The 22034-nt window shown below is 53.3% G+C and overlaps 1 protein-coding gene across 2 annotated transcripts in view; it reads right to left on the reverse strand.

Moving 5' to 3' along the window:
- The window catches only part of SLCO2B1 (solute carrier organic anion transporter family member 2B1), a 44193-nt gene extending 39084 nt beyond the window's left edge, over positions 1–5109 (reverse strand). The window contains exon 1 of one of the 2 annotated variants that reach the window (XM_052699300.1): positions 4941–5109. The gene's annotated coding sequence lies outside the window, so the exon portion shown is untranslated. The remainder of the gene's footprint in view (positions 1–4940) is intronic. The other variant, XM_052699301.1, reaches the window with a different exon arrangement.
- Positions 5110–22034: the final 16925 nt, after the last annotated feature.

Consider the following 22034-nt stretch of genomic DNA (forward strand, 5'->3'; position numbering starts at 1 on the left):
GGAAGGCAAAAAAGAAAGTGAAAATGGGATCAGCCCAGCTCAGCAACACTTCCAACTGGGATGACACACGGCAGGGTACCCAGAAGCAAAGTAAAAGGAAATTTGCTGCTGAGAAGTGCAAAATTCAGAAGAAGAAAGAGAAAAATGGTGTTGAAACCTATGAGATGGGACAATGGGTGGTGAGGGAACCCCACCAACCCCAGCTCCTCTGCCCTGGGGTTGGGCTTATTGCACAGGAGGGAGAACAGAGACGGAGCACAGAGGCAACCAGAGCAATGGTGGTGATGTCCCACTGGAAAGCTTTATCCCACAGCAGCCCTGAAGTCCTCACTGCAGCAATGCCACCTCAAAATATGGCAGATCTGTCCACCCATTCACCTCCACTGTGGACGTTGAACCATGTTTGCAGTCAGCAAAGATGATGATTTGCAGCAGCAAATCAGAAAACAAGATTATTCAACGTGCTGCCTAAAACCTTAAGGGAAACAACTCAACGTGCAGAGATGCAGCCCTGTGTGGCTGATCCCTTGTGTGTCCTTGAGCTGAACTGCACTCCTGCTCAGGAAACTGCCAGCACAACAGTTGCAGAATTCACACAGCTGCAAGGGCACGAGCTGCAGGGAGACTGAGCAAGGGATTGCTTTGCACAGAGCAGGTCCTGAGATGGGAAGCAGCAAGAGCATGGGGGCTGCAGAGGTCCTGATCCAATCCTGGTGTGTTCTAACCCAAACCTGGTGGGTTCTGAGCCAGCTCTCATGGGTCCTAACTCAACATGATGGATCCTGACCCAACCCTGTTGGATTCCTGACCCAAATCTGATGTGTCGTGACCCAATCTGATGGGTCCTGACCCAACCTGATGGGTCCTGACCCAAATCTGATGGGTCCTGACCCAAATCTGATGGTTTCTGACCCAACCTGATGGCTGCAGTGCCTTTGGAAGTGACCCCTGTGAGGAATGGCTGTGATTGCCCAATTCCCAGCCTCATTGCTGATGTCTTTTCTGAGACAGGAGATCCCATCTCTCCCTGCTCCTTCTGCAGCCTCTGCATTTCCTTCCCTTTGCTCTCCAGTGCTTTCTCCTCTTGTGGGCCAGTCCATCTTGGCCCACGTAGCTCCACCTCTCCTGCTCCTGAGGATGGTGGTGGTGGTAACCACAACCTCAAAGTCACATCAGGACAGTCCCTGTGCTGAACAGACATGACGGAGTGGCATCCATCCTCAGAAATCGACCCTCCAAATGGTTCCCATTTTCCATGGATGAGATCGCAGAGAGTCGCAGCTCTCTGGGAGACTGCAGTAAGAGCTGCTCAGGGTTAAGCAATGCCAAAGGGATGGATCAGAGGGAAGGTGTGAGGAAATGCTGCTACAAAGAACAGGGAACTGAAAGAGGAGCTGAGGAGAAGTGCAAAATGTCCCCAGCCAGCAAAAGAGATGCTGAGTGGAGGTGGTTATAAATACCAGGAGGAAACACAGCGGATAGAAAAGATGGTGTCCCTAAGGGGCAACGATGGGACAAGGAGCCAGAGAGGCTGATGACAAAGGGCAGCCACAGCTCTGTGCAGCAATGGGTGCTGGAGCCAGACTGGGGGAAAAAAACAAGTATTTTGGGCACGGCCTGTTACCCAGGCTGGCAGTATTGCAAGTGCTACATCAGCCAACGTCAGTGGTGGGCTTTGCAATGAGTCCAGTCTGTGTTCTTTGGCCCAGAGATTAGAATCACAGAATTAAAGTTGGAAAAGGCCTTGAAGATTCCCAAGTCCAACCCCAACCCATCCCCACCATGTCCACTCCTACAATCGTAGACTCATTAAGGTTGGAAAAGGCCTTGAAGATCCCCAAGTCCAACCCCAACCCATCCCCACCATGTCCACTCCTACAATCGTAGATTCATTAAGGTTGGAAAAGGCCTTGAAGATCCCCAAGTCCAACCCCAACTCATCCCCACCATGTTCACTCCTACAATTGTAGACTCATTAAGGTTGGAAAAGGCCTTGAAGATCCCCAAGTCCAACCCCAACCCATCCCCACCATGTCCACTCCTACAATCGTAGATTCATTAAGGTTGGAAAAGGCCTTGAAGATCCCCAAGTCCCACCCCAACTCATCCCCACCATGTCCACTCCTACAATCGTAAACTCATTAAGGTTGGAAAAGGCCTTGAAGATCCCCAAGTCCAACCCCAACCCATCCCCACCATGCCCACCGACCCCACTAGGGGAGGTTTGGATTGGATCTTAGGAAGAATTTCATCACGGAGAAGGCAGCCAAGCAGTGGATGAGCAGCCTGGGAAGGTGATGGAGCACCCATCCCTGGATGATTTAAGAGCTGTGTGGATGTGGCACTGAGGGACAAGGCTTGGTGACAGGCTGATGGTTGGATTTGGCCACCTCAAAGGCCTTTTCCAACCTAGAACCACATCCCCGTCTGGCTGCTTCCAGTGCTCAGCAATTTTTCAACCCAAACCTGTGTCCCTTTGGGTCATTCGTGACTGTGGACCACCACACACGGGGCAGTGCTGCTTCTGGCAACCCACTGCAGCAGGGGGAGGTCGTTCATGCCACCACCCAGCACCCATCTTCCACTGTTGGATGGATGCAGAAAGCCTTCATCCTCAGAGGTGTTGCTTCTTTCCTTTTTGCTGCTGGGTTTTTTAACTCCCTTGGGAAGAAGGTGTGGGAGCATCTCCTGCACAATTCAGATGCATCAGCAAAGCCCAGTGAAGGAGGAGATGTTTTTTATCTGGAAGCCCCCAGCTGGAGCTGCATCCCAAAGCAACCCCATCCTGATTTCTGCTGGAGGATTGCAGCACTCAGATCAGGTTTCCAGCCTGCAATTCCCTCTGCTGCTCACTGCTCTGCAGCATCGTAACACTGCTGTCTCCTTTTCTTTCTCAAAACTAACATTCTGAGGTCCTGAGATGGGTCACGACCCTCCCCAGCCATGATCTCCAGTCGACATTTAGCAATCAGGCTCCAACCGTGGTGCGCATGAAGGCGGAAGGGCAAGAGAAAACAGAGAAGTGGAAAGCAAGGAGAGCAGGTGGCACCCCAACCAAATCACACCGGTTTAGGATAGATGCATTTTTGGGGATGGCAAAGCAGATGGGAGCCACAATCAGGCTCAACCCATGGGCACAGAGAGGGAAAAAATGTCCCTTCTGATGCTTTTCACCTCTGTGACGTCTCCCCTCTGAGCACCGTAGGTTGGTGCAGAGCAGAGGGTGAAAGGACTGTAGTCATGAAATTTCTGTAGATATCTGACAATATTAAAATAAAAGCCTGTTGGTACAAATCCATACAGCTCGTCCTGGTGGTGAGAAATCATCTCCTGATGGGAACTCAGACAAAGGATGGCTCCATCACCTGCTGGAGCTGCACCAAGGGATGCTGCAGGGGCTTATCACACCCAGCTATGGGATGCCACGTAGACGTGGATGCTGACAGGCCCTTGGAGAAGCTCAGCTCTGCCCTGTTTGCATCGCTGGGCCACCTTCCTGCTGCCTGCTGCTCACACCCAGCCTTGAGCAGCTCTCCTGGGGCTGATTTGCTGCCATTTCCCATTGCACTGTGAATCTGGAGCACTGAGAGCAGCAGTGCATGGCCAGGCTTGGGCACAAAGCTGTGGGACCTGAGAGCATCCTGGTCTACATATCCCACCCAGGAGTCCCACTCCACACATCTCACCCATTTCCCAGCTCCACGTACCCCCAGAAAGGCCACCAAACCAACCAGCAATGCCCCCAACCAAACTTCCAGCCTGGGGACCTCCATGCCTTGGGTCGTGTCACTGGGTCACCCAACATGGAAACCCCTGGCACGCTGCTCCGCTGCAGGAAATGGGAAGCAGTGGGGTTTTGTTTGGGATTTGATGGCTGGAGAAAGCTCACAGCGCTGCTGCAAATGGATCTGTGCAGCTGAAAGCTGCCCCGGCCATACCCAGGTGGGAAAGGAGCAAGGAGGGATGTGCCCTTCCAGCACCAGTGCCCCTTGCAGAGAGCACCATGTGCCTCTTGAGCAAAGAGAAACTCCATAAAACAGAGAAATAAGAGGTTGTATAACTCCTATAAACGGGCAGAGAGAAGGGTGTGAGCCATCCAGAACAGCTCTGTCCCCAGGGTGGGACCTTGCTCCTCTGGGTGTCCCCATGCCCACCAGGAAGCTGTGGCAGCGCAGAGGAGCCCACACAGAGCCTGCCTCCAGCAGTATCTGCCCTAGTTTGCAGGGAGGACAGTTCTGGCTTGCTCCAGTGCTTTGCAGGAGTGGATACAACACTTCCACCATTTGCACGCCTAAGGAGATGCGTGCTTCACCCCAAAGCAGTTCAACAAAGCCAAATCCAGCAGGGACCCAACGCCACCCACACTATGCCTGCAGGCAGAGCACCGAAGGCTCCTCACAACCAGCAGCAATGCAGCTCTGTGCAACCACCACATCACTGCATCCCCCCAGAGCTGCCCCCTCACGTCACTTTGCCCCCCACCTCCCCACTCCTGAGCACAAATACCATCAGCAACCATTGCGTGTTGGTGCACAGAGGGGTTCCTCCCTGCAGCAAAGGACTGGGATCCCCAAGTGCCACCACCACGCAGGGAGCCATCGTCCCCATAGCCACTGAGACAGGGGGGGTGAGGGGAGGCATTCCCATAAGCAAAGGAGCAAAACTGGGATAGAAAGGAGCCCGGCAGCTTTGAGGTGCAGGAAACCTTGCTGCAAGAAGTGGAGCTGCTTTGTTGGAAAGAACGGATTGAAATAAGCAAGCAGAATGGAGAGGAAGCAACAAATGCATGTGCAGAAAGCCCCCCTGCAGAACAGGACCATCAGCAATCACTGCCTTTTGCTTCTATTTGATTTTAGTATTTTCTGGCTGCTGGAAATATCCAGCCATGGAACCAAGCAGTGCAAAAGAAGGCAGTGAGCAAAGCAGCATCAGACACTCACAATTGTAGGATTCACCACGTCCCCGTCCCGGGAGCAAAACTTTTCCTTTGGCAGAGCCTCCAGAGCCATTCAGTGCTTTTACTTTCCCAGCCCCAGAGGTGGGGCTTCAGCTCAGTGCAATGTTAACCCCAACTTTTGCAATCGTCCCTTTTGATGGGAGTTTATTTTCCTTCCTGAGCTGCAATCCAGAAAAAAAACCCAACCCAAATATCAGAGTTCTGCCCCTGTGTTGTGCTGAGGGGGGCTGTGCAAGCTGTGTGCACGGTGCTGGTGCACGCTGGGCTTTGCTTTTTCCCCTTTCTCCATTCCCCTTTGCACAAGGTTCCATCCCTCCTAACATTTATTAGGAATATTTTTCCTGTGTTTGACGCTGCAAAGGGGGTTTCTCCCTTTGGATCCCACTGGGTTGGGATGGTGGTAGGTGGGCCCAGGGGATCTTTCCTCCTTGCTTAAATCTGGAGGACAGCCCAGCTGAACAGTGGATATCAAAAGATTTACTGCTTTGCTTGAACGACCCAGAGAGGTGATCCTGTTGGTGCTGCATGCCACAAAACACCACCAGTGGGTGTTGTGCACCATCATCCTGTATGCACTTTTGCGTGTGCACCTCTCAGCCTTCCTAAAAGTCATCAGCGTGCAGCTGGAGCTGGGATTGCTGCATTGGTGCGCTCCAAGTAAATCCCAGCCGACAAATTCCCAGCCCCTTCCTGGGCTCCCAGCAGCATCAGAGCTCTGCAGGATGCAGCCATCCCTTTTCCTGCTGCTGCTCAGCCAAAATAGGGAACCCGTTCTCTTCCCATCCCCAAAACCAAGAGATGGAAAGCCCAAAGGGGACGCTTCCCACAGCAGATGTGCAGCGCAGCTTTCCTCCTGGGATCCGATTGGCCATGGAAAATGGGGAGCAATGGACGCTGGATGTCCTCAAAGCAGGCAGTATCTGCCCATTAAGCCCATTAAGCAGTAATTAAATGCTCAGCAAGGGACGGGCAAATCTTTGCCCAAGCGACCCTGAGCCACCCTCCAGGCAGGGCTGCACCACTCAGATAACGCACAGCGGAGAAAATGAACTCCATCTGCTCCCGCAGGCTCGAAGCCCCCCAGGGCCCATACAGCGCGATGGTTTGGGGGTTCAGTGTGGGGCTTTGGGGTCCACAGGGTAGGCAACGGCCCAGCATAGCAACGAGACGCATCCAAATCCGCAGGGAGTCCTCGAGCCCATCGGTCAGCCCCATCGGGCAGCTTGCACGAAGGAAGAGCACCATCTATTGGCTCCGATTCCCCATTGCTCACTGCAGCTGCTCGCATCGTGTGTTCTGTCCCTACTGCAACGCCAGCACAGGATGCGAGGAGGCGTCAGCATCTGCAGCACAGATGTCGGCCCAAGCCCCTTTCGTTGGAAGCAAAGACCAAAGAGTCCCTTTCCTGCCCCTTGAGCAAGGGTTTTTCCTTCCCAAGAAAGAGGAATCTCAGGGCCGTGCAATGCAGTGGAAAAATCCCCATTACCAGCCAATTAAATCCATCCTCACATACTTCTATTGCAGCAGAAGGAAATTTCCAAGCATCTGTCGGGCTGAAATCGGAATCGTTATGAATGAGCGGTGCCACAGAGCACAAATTGTGACGGAGCAATTTCGACACCCGTAGCAATGGCAGGGAAAGGGCACGGAGGGAAATGCAAAGGGAAAGGAGGAGGAAAGCCAAAGAAAGGGGAAAAGTGCAATTTCTGTTCTTGGGAAACATCCCCTGGGTGCGACTTCGGTCTGTGGCTGTTTGGGGACTGCGTTGCCACAAGCGATGCCTTCGGTCAAGGGAAGTCTTTCAAAAGAGGAGAAATGCTTTCACAGAATCATAGAATCACAGAATCACAAGGTTGGAAACGACCTGCAAGATCATCCGGTCCAATCCCCCTCCCATTGCTATCAGTACCACCAGCACTGAACCACATCTCACAGCTCCTCATCCAGGCGCCTCCTGAACGCTGCCAGGGACGGCGAATCCCCCACCTCCCTGTGCAGCCATTGCAGCGCCTGAGCACTGAGAGAAACAGTTCTGCCTCATGTCCAACCTGAACCTCCTCTGATACAACTCCTGGCTGTTTCCTCGGCTCCTGCTATTTGCCTGGGAGAAGAGGCCAGGCCCTTTGACACCACAGCCTCCCTCCACGCAGTTGCAGAGTGCAGTCAGGTCTCCCCTGAGCTCCTCTTCTCACCCTCACCACTCCCAGCTCCCTCAGCCGCTCCTCAGCAGCCCTGTGCTCCACACCCCTCCCCATTTCGCTGCCCTTCTCTGCACGCTGCAGGGCCTCAACATCTTTCCTGCAGTGAGGAGCCCAAATCTGAACCCAGCACTCGAGGTGCGGCCTCAGCAGAGCTGAGTGCAGGGGATGCTCCCCTCCCTGCTCTGCTGGCCATTCCTCATGCAGCCCAGGCTGCCGCTGGCCCTCTTGCCCACCTGTGCACACTGCTGGCTCCTGTTCAGCCCAGCACCAACCAACACCCCCAGCTCCCTTTCCTCTTCACACTCACAGCCGCTCATCCCCCAGCCTGCAGCGCTGCATGGGGTCGCTGTGCCCCAACGCGGCCCCCGGCACTTGGTCTTGTTGAACCTCATCCCGTTCCCCTCTGCCCAGCCATCAGCTGATCCAGATCCCTCTGCAGGGCCTCCTTGTCCTCACGCAGATCCACCCCACCTCCCAACTTGGTGTCATCTGCAAACTTACTCAGGGTGCCCTCAGTGCCTTCATCTAAGTCATCAATGAAGATATTAAACAGGATGGGCCCAGCACCGACCCCTGGGGGACACCACTGGAAACAGGTCTCCAGCTGGACTTCACTCCATGCACCACCACCATTGAGCACGGCCCTCAGCCATTTCCTCATCCAACAGAGGGTAAAACTGCCCAAGGCACGGGCAGCCAGTTTCCGCAGCAGGATGCTGTGATTGACCGTGTCAAAGGCTGTGCTGAAGTCTAGGTAAGCTACATCAACTGCCTTTCCCTCATCTACCAGCCTGGTCACCCAGTCATAGAAGGAGATGAGGTTGGTCAAACACGACCTGCCTTTCATGAACCCCTGCTGGCAGGGCCGGATCCCATGGACGTCGCGCACGAGCCGTGTGATCTCTCCCAGGAGGATTTGTTCCATGACCTTCCCTGGCACTGAGGTCAGGCTGACAGGCCTGTAGTTTCCCAGATCCTCCTTACGGCCCTTCTTGTAGATGGGAATAATGCAGAAGGAGCAGATGGGGAATAATGCAGAAGGAGCAGCCCAGCTGGGGATTAAACCAAGCTGAGAGCATCTGCGCGCCGTGTCGTCGCACAAGAGGCTCTTCTTGGAGTGTGCAGAGCCCGTGCTGCACTCTGCTCCGTGTTGGAAGGCTGAGGTTTACGGAGAGAGACCACAGTGCTGAACAGCTCTGTGATTCGGTGAGAAAGCAGCTTGGAAATCACGACGTTTGGCTGCCCCAACCAGGTGTGGCGTTGGCTGGGAGTGTTGTATGTTAGCCCAGCTTTGTCGTCTCAAAAGGGGTGCTGGAATGGGCTGCCCAGGGAGGAGGTGGAGTCACCGACCCCGGAGGTGTTCAAGGAACGTTCAGATGTTGCGTTGAGGGACAAGGGTTGGTGAGAAGAGTTGGTGATAGGCAGATGGTTGGGCTGGATGATCTTGGAGGTCTTTTCCAACCTTGGCGATTCGATGATTCCGTGAAATACAAAATTGCTGGAAAAATGACCAGTGGAGACAAATGAAGCGTTGGCTGCTAATAACAAACGAAGCACGAGGTGTGCAGTGTGGGAATATATGTATCTTACATGCAGCCCCAGACAATTCCTCTACAAGTGGTGGGGCCCAGGCAAGGCAACAGGTTTTGGACAACCATTTATAGAATCACTGCATCATTAAATCAAGGAACTGTTGGATCAGTGAATCATCAAATCAAAGAACTGTTGGATGATTGAATCACCAAATCAAAGAATCATTGGATAACTGAATCATTGGATAACTGAATCACTGAATCAAAGAAGCAAAGAATTTGAGAGTCGTTGAGTCGCTGAGCCGCTCAATTGTGGAATCATTGAATCACAGAATCACTGAATCACTGCGTCACAGAATCTGAGAATCAGAGAATCACTTCATCAGAGAATCTGAGATTCTGAGACTCTGAGATTCAGGGAATCATTGACTCATGGAATCATTGATTCATTGAATATCAGAATCATTGATTCACTGAATATCAGAATCATTGATTCATTGAGTCTTAGAATTGTTGATTCATTGAGTCTTTGAATCAGAGAATCATTGATTCACCGAATCATAGAATTATTGAATTGAGTCATTGAACCACCAAATCATCACATCCTTGAATCAGAGAATCTCCAAACCATTTGATCATTGATCCATTGAATATTAGCATCATTGACTCATTGAGTCTTTGAATCATTGATTCATTGAGTCATTGAATCAGAGAATCTCCAAATCATTTGATCATCGATCCATTGAATATTAGAATCATTGATTCGTTGAAAAATTGAATCACCAAATCAGAGAATCAGAATCTGAGAATCAGAAAATCACTGAATTGTTAATTCATTGTGCTGCAGAATCATTGAATTAATCATTAAATCACTGAATCCTAGAATTATGGAATCTCGGAATCATTGAATCATGGAATCATCAAACCATTGAACCAGAGAATCAGGGAATCATTGGATCATCAAATTGCTGAATCAAAAAATCGCCGAATCATTTCATCATTGATTCATTGCATCACTGAATCTTTGATTGATTAAATCACCGAATCACTGAATCATTGATTCATTGAATCATAGAGTTGCTGAATCATGGAGTCGTTGAATCATCAAATTATCAAACAATTGAATCAGAGAATAATTGAATCATCATTGCATCACTGAGTCACTGAGTCGTTGAGCCTCAGATCACCAGGTCCCATGTCAACCCATCCTCAGCATTCCCCAAAGCCTTCCCCTCATGCAGGCTCAAAATGAGCCTTAATTGCTTCTAATGACCTGAACGCCAACAGCGGTGCTGTGCAGAGAGGGTTTCTGCTAAGGAGGAGGATTTTACTGAAAAGCAATTAGTCACTGAGGCAGAGCTCCACGTGGGCACCGCTGGGTGCTCAGTAATGGGAAGAGTTCCTGCTTCTGGGAAGCACTGGCAATTTGCAGTTGTTATTGAAGTGAGGCTGAGCATGAATTCATACTGAAAACCCCAGAACTGTTCCTTTATCAGCCCTCAGAGTTATCTGAATTAGAAAACACTTTGTCTTCACTTGAGCAGGCTAAATAAAATACTGTGAAAGCGACAGAATTCTGCAATGTCTTTATTTTCACCAATATCCTCATTTCTCTCCCCAGTGAATTTTTTGGAGATGTTTACCATCACCTCTCAATTCAAATATAATCCCATCAAGCCCAGACTGAAGGAGGCTGTGGATGCCCCATCCCTGCAGGCATTCAAGGCCAGGCTGGATGCCTTCAGTGCTTCCAGGGAGGGGGCATCCACAGCCTGGCTGGGCAACCTGGACCACTGTCTCACCACCCTCACAGGAAAGAACTTCTTCCCAATCCCTATCTAAACCTATCCACTGAGGCACATTTCCCTACTGCATTTCTCTTATCCTGCACCTTTGCTGCTCTCTTACTGCCCTGGCAGCCAGCTCAGGCCCACACCATCCATTCCCATCACCAGCCTCAAAGCGGGATGCACTGAGGATCCCCTCCCTGGCTGCTTGCAATCCAAGCCCCCCGATCACACGGCAAAGCTGGATGCCAAAGATGGCCTTCCTCTTCTCACACACCGCGCAGTGACGCTCATGCTGCCACGGCCAAAGCACCATCAGACACTCAGCGATGAACAACGCATCATTTATGAGACGGACGGCGCAAGGCAGCAGCCCCAGGCCAGGCAGCACCAGCCCTGCTATGGCACGGCCACGTTGCCAGGGGCAGCCAGCAGCTCCAGGAAGCCCCCTGCAGCCGGCACAGCCATGTCACAAGAGCACCACGCTGGGGGGGCTGTGTTCCAGAGCCAGCTTGGTGTCACAGCAGCCCGGAATGCTGAGCACAAGGGCAGTGCCAGCCCCAGAGCGCCGCCCAGGACCCAGGGAGCCAGGGCTGTGGCGGGCAGGAGCAGCCCATGGCGATGGATGGGGCCGCTCCTCCTCTGCCTCACAGCCACACACGGGGACAGGGACACAGCAGGACGGCGAGACGCTCCTGTGCTCACCCCCACCACAGATAAGTCGCTCCCAAACTGCAGCCCGCCTCGCTCCTGCGGGACCCTGCCAGCTCCCCATGCTTTCCCTTGCCCTGCCCCCATGTTGGGGGCTGCTGTGCTGAGTCCTGACCCCACTCCAGGTGCTGGCACCGGACCTGCTGACTGCAGTGGCCTTTCCTCACAGCCCTGGGGACAGCAACCCGGTGAGCAGGGCTGTGCAGGGGAGGGCAGCACAGGGCAGCAGGGCAGCAGGCTGCTGGCTTCTTCCTTCCTCTCCCTCTGCCTTGCAGATGCACAACCCCCCCTAAAATGGCACCAGATGACCAAAAGTGTCTCAGCTCAGCCCTCCAAAAGATAAAAAAGATCAGTCAGCTCCAAACTGGAGCCCGCTGTTCTCCTGTAGCTCCAAGGAAGCCCCCAAAAATCCCCCTGCCCTCACCCCAAGATTTGGTGCTGCTTTGCTGAGTCCTGACCCCACTCCAGGTGCTGGCACCGGACCTGCTGACCGCAGTGCCTGTGTCAACGTGGCATTGGTGACCCAAATGGCCAAGGAAACCATTTTCAGAGCAGCAACCCGGTGAGCAGGGCTGTGCAGGGGAGGGCAGCACAAGGAAGAGGGCAGGAGGCTGCTCCTTTCATCCTTCCTTCCCCTTCTGCCTTGCAGATGGACAGCCCAGCACAACTGGCACCAGATGACCCAAAGTGCTGCTGTCCTACAGAAAAGATAAGTCTGCCCCAAACTGGAGCCTGTTGTGCTCCTAAAGGACCAGGGAAGCTCCCAAAAATCCCCCTGCCTTCACCCCAAAGTTTGGTGCTGCTGTGCTGAGTCCTGGCCCCACTCCAGGTGCTGGCACCGGACCTGCAGACCGCAGTGCCTGTGTCAGCGTGGCACTGGTGACCAAAATGGCCAAGGAAACCATTTTCAGAGCAGCAACCCAGTGAGCAGGGCTGTGCAGGGGAGGGCAGCACAGGGCAGCAGGGCAGCAGGCTGCTCCTTTCATTCCTCCTTTCCCCTCTGCCTTGCAGAAGGGCATCCGCTCCAAGATGGAACCAGAGGAGGACACACGCCTGTCCTCAGCTCTCCATCTGCTCTCCGTGCCTCCAATACAGCCCTGGGGACACAGGCAGCCCCACACGGCCAGGGAAATGGCTGGCAGAGCAGCAACCCGGTGAGCAGGGCTGTGCAGGGGGAGCAGCACAGGGCAGCAGGGCAGGAGGCTGCTCCTTTCTGCCTTCCCTCTCCTCTGCCTTGCAGAAAGACTTCTGCACACACACACAACCAAAGCACCGCAGCCTCTGCCCAACAACCCGTGTCTGCACCTGGCCAAGGCACCGACCGGAGCACGAAGAAAGCACCTGCCCTGTTCTGCACTGCTCTGCGCTCCTGCAGGCAGCCTGAGGATCCACCCTGCATGGACAGGGGCAGCTTCCCAGCACATCCCAGCTACGGACCCCAGCACGGACCCACACACACAGGGATGCTCTCGAGGACAAAGGCAGCTGCTCTGTGCTCACCTCGTCTTGGTTTGAAGCTGAGCAGAGCATCTAAACCATTAAAATCACCTTCACAACAGACTGCTTGTCTCATTAAGCTCGTCTACTGCTTCCACCTCGTGACATCTTTCTCGGGAACCTTTTGGGGCTTTCCTTATCATGCTCATCTCCTTTTATTGATGTTTCGTCATTCCATTCTCTTCTCGTTTGTGACCACCTTCTAGATTTCTCCCCATTTTTATTCTTCAACATTCACTGACAGGCCTTTATAAGACAAAGTGTATCGTAAGCTGAACGAGACCCAGGGAAACCTCACTGCGGCCTTCCAGTACTTGAAAGAAGCAGATAAATGGGAGGGGGAACGGCTGTGTGTGAGGGTGGGTGGTGACAGGACAAGGGGAATGGCTTGAAAGTGAGACAGGGGAGGTTTGGGTTGGATGTGAGGAGGAAGTTTTGGAGGCAGAGGGTGGTGAGGCAGTGGCACAGGTTGCCCAAGGAGGCTGTGGATGCCCCATCCCTGCAGGCATTCAAGGCCAGGCTGGATGTGGCTCTGGGCAGCCTGGGCTGCTGCTTGGCGACCTGCACACAGCAGGGCTTGGAGCTGAGAGAGAGCATCCTTCAGGAAGCACAGGCCTTGAAGGGATCGACGCTTCTCACAACCCCATGGAAGAATCCCTGCAAGGGCTGAGCTCAGTGGCAGAAAACGCCTCCGGGGCACAATGGCACCTTCCCACTAAGCTGCATTGATCACATTTGCTAAAGGGGGTTTCTAAGTGGGATTAAATTCCTGTCGGAGTCTTGCTTCCACCCAGCAGGGGCAAAATGGATGGATGGGTGGATGGATGGATGGATGGATGGATGGATGGATGGATGGATGGAGGGATGGATGGATGGATGGATGGATGGATGGATGGATGGATGGATGGATGGATGGAGGAAAGGAGGGAGGGAGGGAGGAATGGAGTAATAATAGAGGGATGCAGAGAGGGAGGATGGGAGGATGGGAGGGTGGATGTGGATGGGTGGGAGAGTGGGCAGATGGACGGACAGACAGACGACCTCCTGTGCCGCTAATAAAGAGAGGAGCAGTGAGCCCTGGGAGCAGCACGGTGGCTGTGCAGCGAGGTTGAGCCGGGTGGTGGCAGTGTGGGAGCAGGGAAGGATGGAGCTCCGGCCAGCGAGGCGAGCAGTCAAAGAATCCCAGCGCTTGGGAGGCGGATAATTGGGTTTGTTATTCCAAAATCAGTTTGCTTTATAGGAAATCCCCCCCAGCTTCCCAGCGCACAGCGGCAGGGCCTGGGGACACCCACCAAACCCGGAAGCTGGCTCAAAGCAAGGCAAGAGAAAGCTCCTGTCCTTGCCCTGCCCCACTCATTGGTTTTTCTGCTCTTTTACAGTTCTTCTTCAGTGCAAAATAAAATAAAATAGAAATGAGACGGGTAATCATTTCAGAAAGCACCGTTTTAAGCAAGTTGGATAGAAATGAGTTATTTGCTGCCTCTCTGATCCTCGAGAATGTGCAAAAAGGAAAACATTTCCAACAAGTCCTAATGAGAATCAATGCGCCCATCCCACTGCGCTGCCCATCATGTGGGTTTGGTGATAACAGGCCTTGGAAAAGCTCGTTACCACGGTGCTGGGCTCAAACCCACAGCTCAGTGCGTCTCCATGCTCTGCTGGAAGCCCAGCCTCTCCCCATAGACCACGTTGCCCAGAGCTTCCTAACACGGCAAAGCTGCAGAACTCCACCTGAAAAGGTTTAAGATCCTTAAACCCTGAGGCTCTCCGGCACCCTGGCAACCTGAAATCTGGGCAACCCAAGCCCTCGTGGCACCCCAAGGTTTCCATGCCAATAGCAGCATCCCTGGACCCCAATTATGATGAAAAAAGCACAACCAAGCCCCAAAGAGCCGCAATCCCCCACAGACCAATTTGCACTGCCACCCTTGTGTAAGAGATTTCCAAACAAGCATCTGGTGCTGAGTTTCCAAACCAACATCTTCAGAAGCGCGATTTGCCCTGGAGCTTTAGGGGGAGCGTTTTTAACAGAGAGCTCCCAGATGCACCTCATCCATTGAGATGCAACCAGAGATCCAAGGGGGGAATTGCTGCAGAAGTTGCACTTCAGAATGAGCAGAGCTGGTTCTTGTCTTGCTGGTGGAGTTGGACTCGATGATCCTTAGGGGTCCCATCCAAATCGGGGCAGTCTACGATTCTATGACTGTGCTGAACACGGCAGTGGCTCGTTGCTGATGCTATTTGTGCTTGTGTCCATGGAGTGGGGTGGGGACCAAAGTGGGCAATGGGTCCTCAAGCACCAGGAGAAGTGACCTCAAAATCCAATTCGCTGGAGATGAGTGTGCAAGGGGACAGGGAAGGACGATGGTGGATTGGAGTGACAGCGGTGCTGGTTTGCAGATGGGTGGGTTTGGTAAATTTGCAAGAAATATTTTAGATTGAGGGGTGTGAAGGTGGGAGTGGGTTGGGGAGGAACCGTCCATACCGAGGAGACTCACTGAGGTCAGAGGAGATGCGATCCAGTGTCAGGCTGGATGGGGCTCTGAGCACTGATGGAGCTGTGGGCATCCCTGTGCACTGCAGGGAGTGGAACCAGGTGGCCTTGAAGGGTCCCTTCCAACTGAAATGGCTCTGTGATTGGAGGGAGGGAGGGATGGAGGGGGGAGGGATGGATGGATGGATGGATGGATGGAAGGATGGATGGATGGAAGGATGGATATAGGGAGGGATGAAGGGAGGAAGGGAGGGAGGGAGGGAGGGAGGGAGGGAGGGAGGGAGGGAGGAGGGATGGGAGGAAAGATGAGTGAAGGGAGGAGGGAGGGAGGGAGCAAGGGAGGGAGGAATTGGAGGAGGGATGGATGGAGGGAGACTTGGAGGGAGGGAGGGAGGGAGGGGGGTGGTGGATGGAAGGATGGATGGATGGATGGATGGATGGATGGATGGATGGATGGATGGATGGATGGATGGATGGAGGGAGGGAGGGAGGGGGGGGGGTGGATGGAAGGATGGATGGATGGATGGATGGATGGATGGATGGATGGAGGGAGGGAGGGAGGGAGGGGGGGAGGGAGGGGGGAGGGAGGGAGGGGGGGAGGGAGGGAGGGAGGGAGGGGGGGGTGGATGGAAGGATGGATGGATGGAGGGATGGATGGATGGATGGAGGGATGGATGGATGGATGGATGGAGGGATGGATGGATGGCACAGGGAAGGGATCTGTCCCTATCCAAATGCCACGTGGGCTGCTCAGAGAGGGCAGGGAGTCTGCATTTGTGGAGATATTCAACACCCGAAGGAACACGGCCCAGGTGACCTCGAAAAATGCCTCCCAGCCTCAGCAACCCTGCAGTTTGGTCGTTTGTCTGACAGCATTCAACACCACCGACTTTGTTCCTGACGTGAGCCAGCTCCCATTGCTCCACGTGCAGCGCTCTCATGGTGCAACCCTTGCAGCTGCTCCCGGCTCCCGGGTGAGATGAGCTTCCCCAGGGGTGCAGCTCAGCTACCAACAGCTGTTGGTGTGCTCAGGTCCGTGCAGCACCCAAACCTGCAGCAGCTGTTAGGCCTGATGGCGCGGATGTTTCCCAGCACTGCTTGGTTCAGTTACATCTCCGGCCTGCAGGAGGGGTTGTTGGCTCGTAAGACATTTTCCCACTCATTCGCTGAGAAAGAGCAGAGCTGAGATAATCCCAGGATCATACGCTGCATCTGAAGCTGTTTGTCATTCGAACTCGAATTGCAATGGACAAGACCACAGCTCTGGTGGTTTACATCCAGCAAGGAGTTCTTCCTTCGTGCAACAGGCATTTTGTTACCTATTTTCCAAGAAGGATTTTAGAAGCACGTTTTCGGGTGGCTGAAGCTAGGAGTGCAGCCCCAGGATGCTGGGCCCCAGCTGTATTCTTGCTTGAGTTATTCTCCCTGGAGCAGAACGGCTTTGGGGACAACCTGCAGGGGCACCACCAGACCCTGAATGGTGAACGCAGAGCCAAAGGACGTTTGTCACTGGGAAGAGTTCAGTTCAGGAATTGCCCCTCTGTGTGAATTTCCCCCTCCATTGCTACTGAGCCAATAGGGAAGGTCTCCTCCTGCCCCACGCCTGCATTTCCCAGCCCACATGGCTCCCAGCAGCACTTGGCCTCGGTCACTTTCCAACTCTTTAAGAGATGCAAAGGATTTTTCTGCAGTGCCCTCAACCAAGATCTCCCTCCCATTGCATCTTTTAGTACTGCAGACCTTACTTTTGCTATAACGGTGATTTGTGTTTTGAAAGAAAACCAGAAAGAATGAGAGACTTGAGGATTCCCTGCTGGTGTTGCTGGGAGGATCTAGGCCTTATTATCCATGCTGGGAGGATCTAGGTCTTATTATCCATGCTGGGAGGATCTAGGCCTTATTATCCGTGCTGGGAGGATCTGGGTCTTATTATCCATGCTGGGAGGATCTAGGCCTTATTATCCATGCTGGGAGGATCTAGGCCTTATTATCCATGCTGGGAGGATCTAGGCCTTATTATCCACGCTGGGAGGATCTGGGTCTTATTATCCACGCTGGGAGGATCTAGGTCTTATTATCCATGCTGGGAGGATCTAGGCCTTATTATCCATGCTGGGAGGATCTGGGTCTTATTACCCATGCTGGGAGGATCTAGGCCTTATTATCCATGCTGGGAGGATCTGGGTCTTATTATCCACGCTGGGAGGATCTAGGTCTTATTATCCACGCTGGGAGGATCTAGGTCTTATTATCCACGCTGGGAGGATCTAGGTCTTATTATCCATGCTCAAAAAAGATTTGCCACAGCTTCACTCTGTGAGAAATGCGAGCTTCCACGCGCAGCTCTGACAGAGCCTCTGAAAGATGCTGTGAGATGCAGAGGTGCTCATCCATGCAGAGCAAGGCATGCTGGCCAATGCACCTGGACACCCCTGCACACACAGCGCTGTCCTGGGCTGCTGTCCAATGAGGAAGCAGAGGCTGCTCTGCAGGAGCAGCACCCGTGGGCTCAGAGATGCTGCCCAGCTCAGCCCCACACACGATCCTTCATTTGCCTTTAAAATGCTGGAGAGCAGAACCGGAGCCAGAAGAGATGTAGGTTGGGATGCTCTGTGCTTGTGACTTGCATTGAGTTGTGCAGCTGCTGGCTGCTCTGTTCACGTCCCTGGCCCTGCATCCTCGCCTGGGCCGTGTATCAAAGAGCTGGAGACCCATTCAGGTTGGAAAAGACCTCAAAGACCCCCCAAGTCCAACCAGCAGCCCATCCCCACCATGCCCACTTAACCACACAGCCACAGAGCCACCGAGCTTGGAGAAGACCTCCAAGGTCCCCCAGGCCCAACCCCAAGAGCAACGTTTCCCTGTGCAGCCACAGAGGAACCCCAAACCCTGGCAGAACGTCCTGATGCCATTGAACAACCAATTGCACGCAGCAAGAAGTGCTGGCTGGCTTCCACCTCTGGCGTAGGGCCGATCAGAAGGGGTCCATCAGGTCCATCACCCCGTGGGAGCTCCACATCCTTCCATGGCCCCTCACTGCAAGGAAGACATGGAGGCCCTGGAACGTGTTCAAAGGAGGGCAACAGAGCTGTGAGAGGTCTGGAAGAGGATGAGGAGAGGCTGAAGGAGCTGGGATGTTCAGGGTGAGAAGAGGAGCTCAGGGCAGAGCTCACTGCTCTCTATGGCTGCATGAAGGCAGGCTGTGGTGAGCTGGGGGTCGGCCTCTGCTCTCATGCCATCAGTGATAGGAGCAGAGGGAATGGCTTCAAGCTACGGCAGGGGAGATTCAGGCTGGACATGAGGAAGTGTTACTGCTCAGAAAGGGTGGTCAGGCACTGAAATGGATGCACAAGGAGGTGGTGGAGGCACCGAGCCTGGGGGTGTTCAAGGCAAGGCTGGATGCTGTGCTGAGGGACGGGGTTTGGTGGGAGCTGTTGGGAATGGGGGAACGGTTGGACTGGGGGAGCTTTGAGGTCTTTTCCAACCTTGGTGATTCCATGATTTCATGATTCTATGATTCTATGATTCTATGAGGTCTCAGCAGAGCAGAGCAGAGGGGGAGGATCACCTCCCTCGACCTGCTGGCCGCGCTCTGTGCAATGCACCCCAGGATGCCATTGGCCCTCCTGGAAATGGTGTGGCCAGCAGAGCAGGGAGGGGAGCATCCCCTGCACTCAGCTCTGGTGAGGCCGCACCTCGAGTGCTGTGTCCAGTTTTGGGCCCCTCACTGCAGGAAAGATGTTGAGGCCCTGGAACGTGTTCAAAGGAGGGCAGCAGAGCTGTGAGGGGTGCGGAGCACAGGGCTGTGAGCAGAGGCTGCAGGCGCTGGGCTGTTCAGTGAGCAGAGGAGCTGAGGGCGGAGCTCATGGCTCTGTGGCTGCATGAAGGCAGGCTGCAGGAGCTGGAGGCGGCCGCTGCTCTGCGCCTCAGGGATGGGAGCAGCAGGGGAGATTCAGGCTGGACATGAGGAAGAATTGCTTGTCAGAAAGGTCAGGAACTGCAATGGATGCCCAGGGAGGTGGAGGAGGCACCGAGCCTGGGGGTGTTCAAGGCAAGGCTGGATGCTGTGCTGAGGGACGGGGTTTGGTGGGAGCTGTTGGGAATGGGGGAACGGTTGGACTGGGGGAGCTTGGAGCTCTGTTCCAACCTTGGTGATTCTATGATTCCATGATTCTATGATTCCACAAAGATTTCCTGCAGGTTTTCACTTATCACATTAAGGAGAAGGGAAGACCGTGTTCCAACTCCAAAGCCCCGGTGAGTTATTGCGGCTATTATTCTGTTAACGCAATCGTCATTTTTTTTTTCAGCCTAATTAAGTGCTTCACCTTGATTTACTTTTTCTTTTTTCCTCGTGGGGTCCGGGATGGAAAAAAATACGATTGTGATTTATGTCAACGGTCTCCGAAAGATGAGAATTTGATGCACGGCGTCTGAACGACGACTTCAAATCAATGCTAATTTTAAGGACATTCATTACCCGCGGGCGATTTTAATGCAATACAATACATTGTAGGCTTTGGTTGTTGTTGGGTTTTTTTATGGCACAGCGCTGCTTGGCCAAATTACGTCCTCGAAGGTTGCAGAGTTTGGAGAGAAAAAACAAACAAACAAAAAAACCCCACTAATAATAATGAGGAAAGGAAATGGGAAAAAAAAAGCAGCTCAGGTGGGGGGAGAGGAGGCAAACATCAATTGTATTTAAATCTCAGCGGGGCAGAACATCTATTTGTTAGCAATATTAAATGGATCTCCTCTATATGATTATGGAGATGGCTTTCTGGGTGAAAGGTAAAACGATCTGCAAATTAGGAGAGATTTAATAACGTTAGGAAATTGCAGGAGGCCAACCATCATTCAGCTCCTTGAGGTAAAGCACAGCGTGTTTCCAGCAGAGCTTCGTTCCTGTCCTCTTAAATTGGGATGAAGAAACCAAGAAAAGGCACAGAAACCAAATTAACCTTCGCTGCTCCTCTCTTTAGTACCAGACTAATGAAAACAAGGGTGGTTGTTGGCTTTTTTTTTTTTCTATGAGCAGAATTTTGGGTTTGATTTTTCCACTGTTAGAGAATAGATAAATTCTAAAGGAATGTTGTGCCCGAGAAGGAGAAATCTGTGGCTCAAATGGGAGGCGATGGAAGCTCCCAAAAGGTTTGGTTTTGCTGTAGAAATAAAGGAAATTGAGCAGGGATTGGGCAAAGCAGGGCTTCCTATTCTGCAGCCAATTGTGAGCCACCGAGGAGTATTTACATGGAGAGGAAAAGAAGCCCTTCCAACTCAGAAACCTTAAGAGCCGGTGATGGAGATGTGAAATAACTGGAAAGCTGTGGCACACGCCTTCTTATCCTCCTTGGAAAATCCAAAATGCATTGCAGGTTAATGTGAGTTACGTCAGCACAGAGTAAAACAGCAGCGTGAGGGCTGAGAGCTGTCGCGTATCGTGGGGCCAACGCAGACGAAGGGAAGTCAGTGACGGATTCGTGATCCTGGTTGGGTTTCTTCAATGCCTTTGAACTTCTTGAATCTCTAAAGCGTTTCTTGCTGCTGTATGAGACCTAGATCAGCCAAAAATGAGGGTTTGAAAATTGCTTTGTGTTTACGTCCCAAGAAACAACCTGGAAGTTGGGAGAAATTTGATGCTTTCGTTTGAATTTCAGCAACAGCACCAGGAATCCGGTCCTGCTGCGGTGAGGAATGCGATGAGCCGCAAGGAGATGACCAGAGGTAACAAAGGCATGCAGAGAATCACAGAATCACACAGAATCACAGAATCACCCGGGTTGGAAGGGACCTCAAGGATCATGTAGTTCCAACCCCCCTGCCCAGCAGGGCCACCAAACATCCACATTCAGATCAGGTTGCCCAGGACCCCGTCCAACCTGGCCTTGAACACGGCCAAGGACGGGGCATCCACAACCTCCCTGGGCAGCCCGTTCCAGGGCCTGACCGCTCTCCTTGTGAAGAACTTCCCCCTAACATCCAACCTCAATCTTCCCTCCCTCAACTTGGACTCCATAGGACACCCACAGGCCACCCGGTGACCCCATAGAGCACCCCCTGACCCCACAGGCCACCCACTGACCCCATAGAGCACCACCTGACGCCATAGAGCACCCACTGACCCCATAGAGCACCCTCTGACCCCATAGAGCACCCACTGACCCCACAGAGCACCCCCTGACCCCACAGGCCACCCCCTGACCCCATAGGCCACCCAGTGACCCCACAGGCCACACCCTGACCCCATAGAGCACCCCCTGACCCCATAGAGCACCCTCTGACTCCATGGAGCACCCAGTGACCCCACAGGCCACCCCCTGACCCCATAGAGCACCCACTGACCCCATAGGCCACCCAGTGACCCCACAGGCCACCCCCTGACCCCATAGAGCACCCACTGACCCCATAGGCCACCCAGTGACCCCACAGGCCACACCCTGACCCCATACAGCACCCACTGACCCCATACAGCACCCACTGACCCCATAGAGCACCCAGTGACATCAACTTCCCCCTAACATCCAACCTAAATCTTTCCTCCTTCAACTTTGATCCATTTCCCCTCGTCCTGCTGTTGTCAGCCCTTCTGAAGAGTTTACTCCCCTCCTGGCTGTAGGTTCCCTTCAGGTATTGATAGGCTGCACTGAGGTCACCCCGCAGCTTCTCTTCTCCAGGCTGAACAAGCCCAGCTCCCTCAGCCTGTCCTCATAGGGGAGGTGCTGCAGCCCCCTGCTCATCTCAGTCGCCCTCCTCTGGACCCTTTCCAAGATCTCTCTGTCTTTCTTGTACTGAGGGCTCCACACCTGGACACAGGACTCCAGATGGGGCCTCACAAGAGCCGAGCAGAGAGGGACG

Source organism: Tympanuchus pallidicinctus, unplaced genomic scaffold (genome assembly GCF_026119805.1).
Source record: "Tympanuchus pallidicinctus isolate F22 unplaced genomic scaffold, pur_lepc_1.0 scaffold36, whole genome shotgun sequence".
Taxonomy (NCBI): Eukaryota; Metazoa; Chordata; class Aves; order Galliformes; family Phasianidae; genus Tympanuchus; species Tympanuchus pallidicinctus.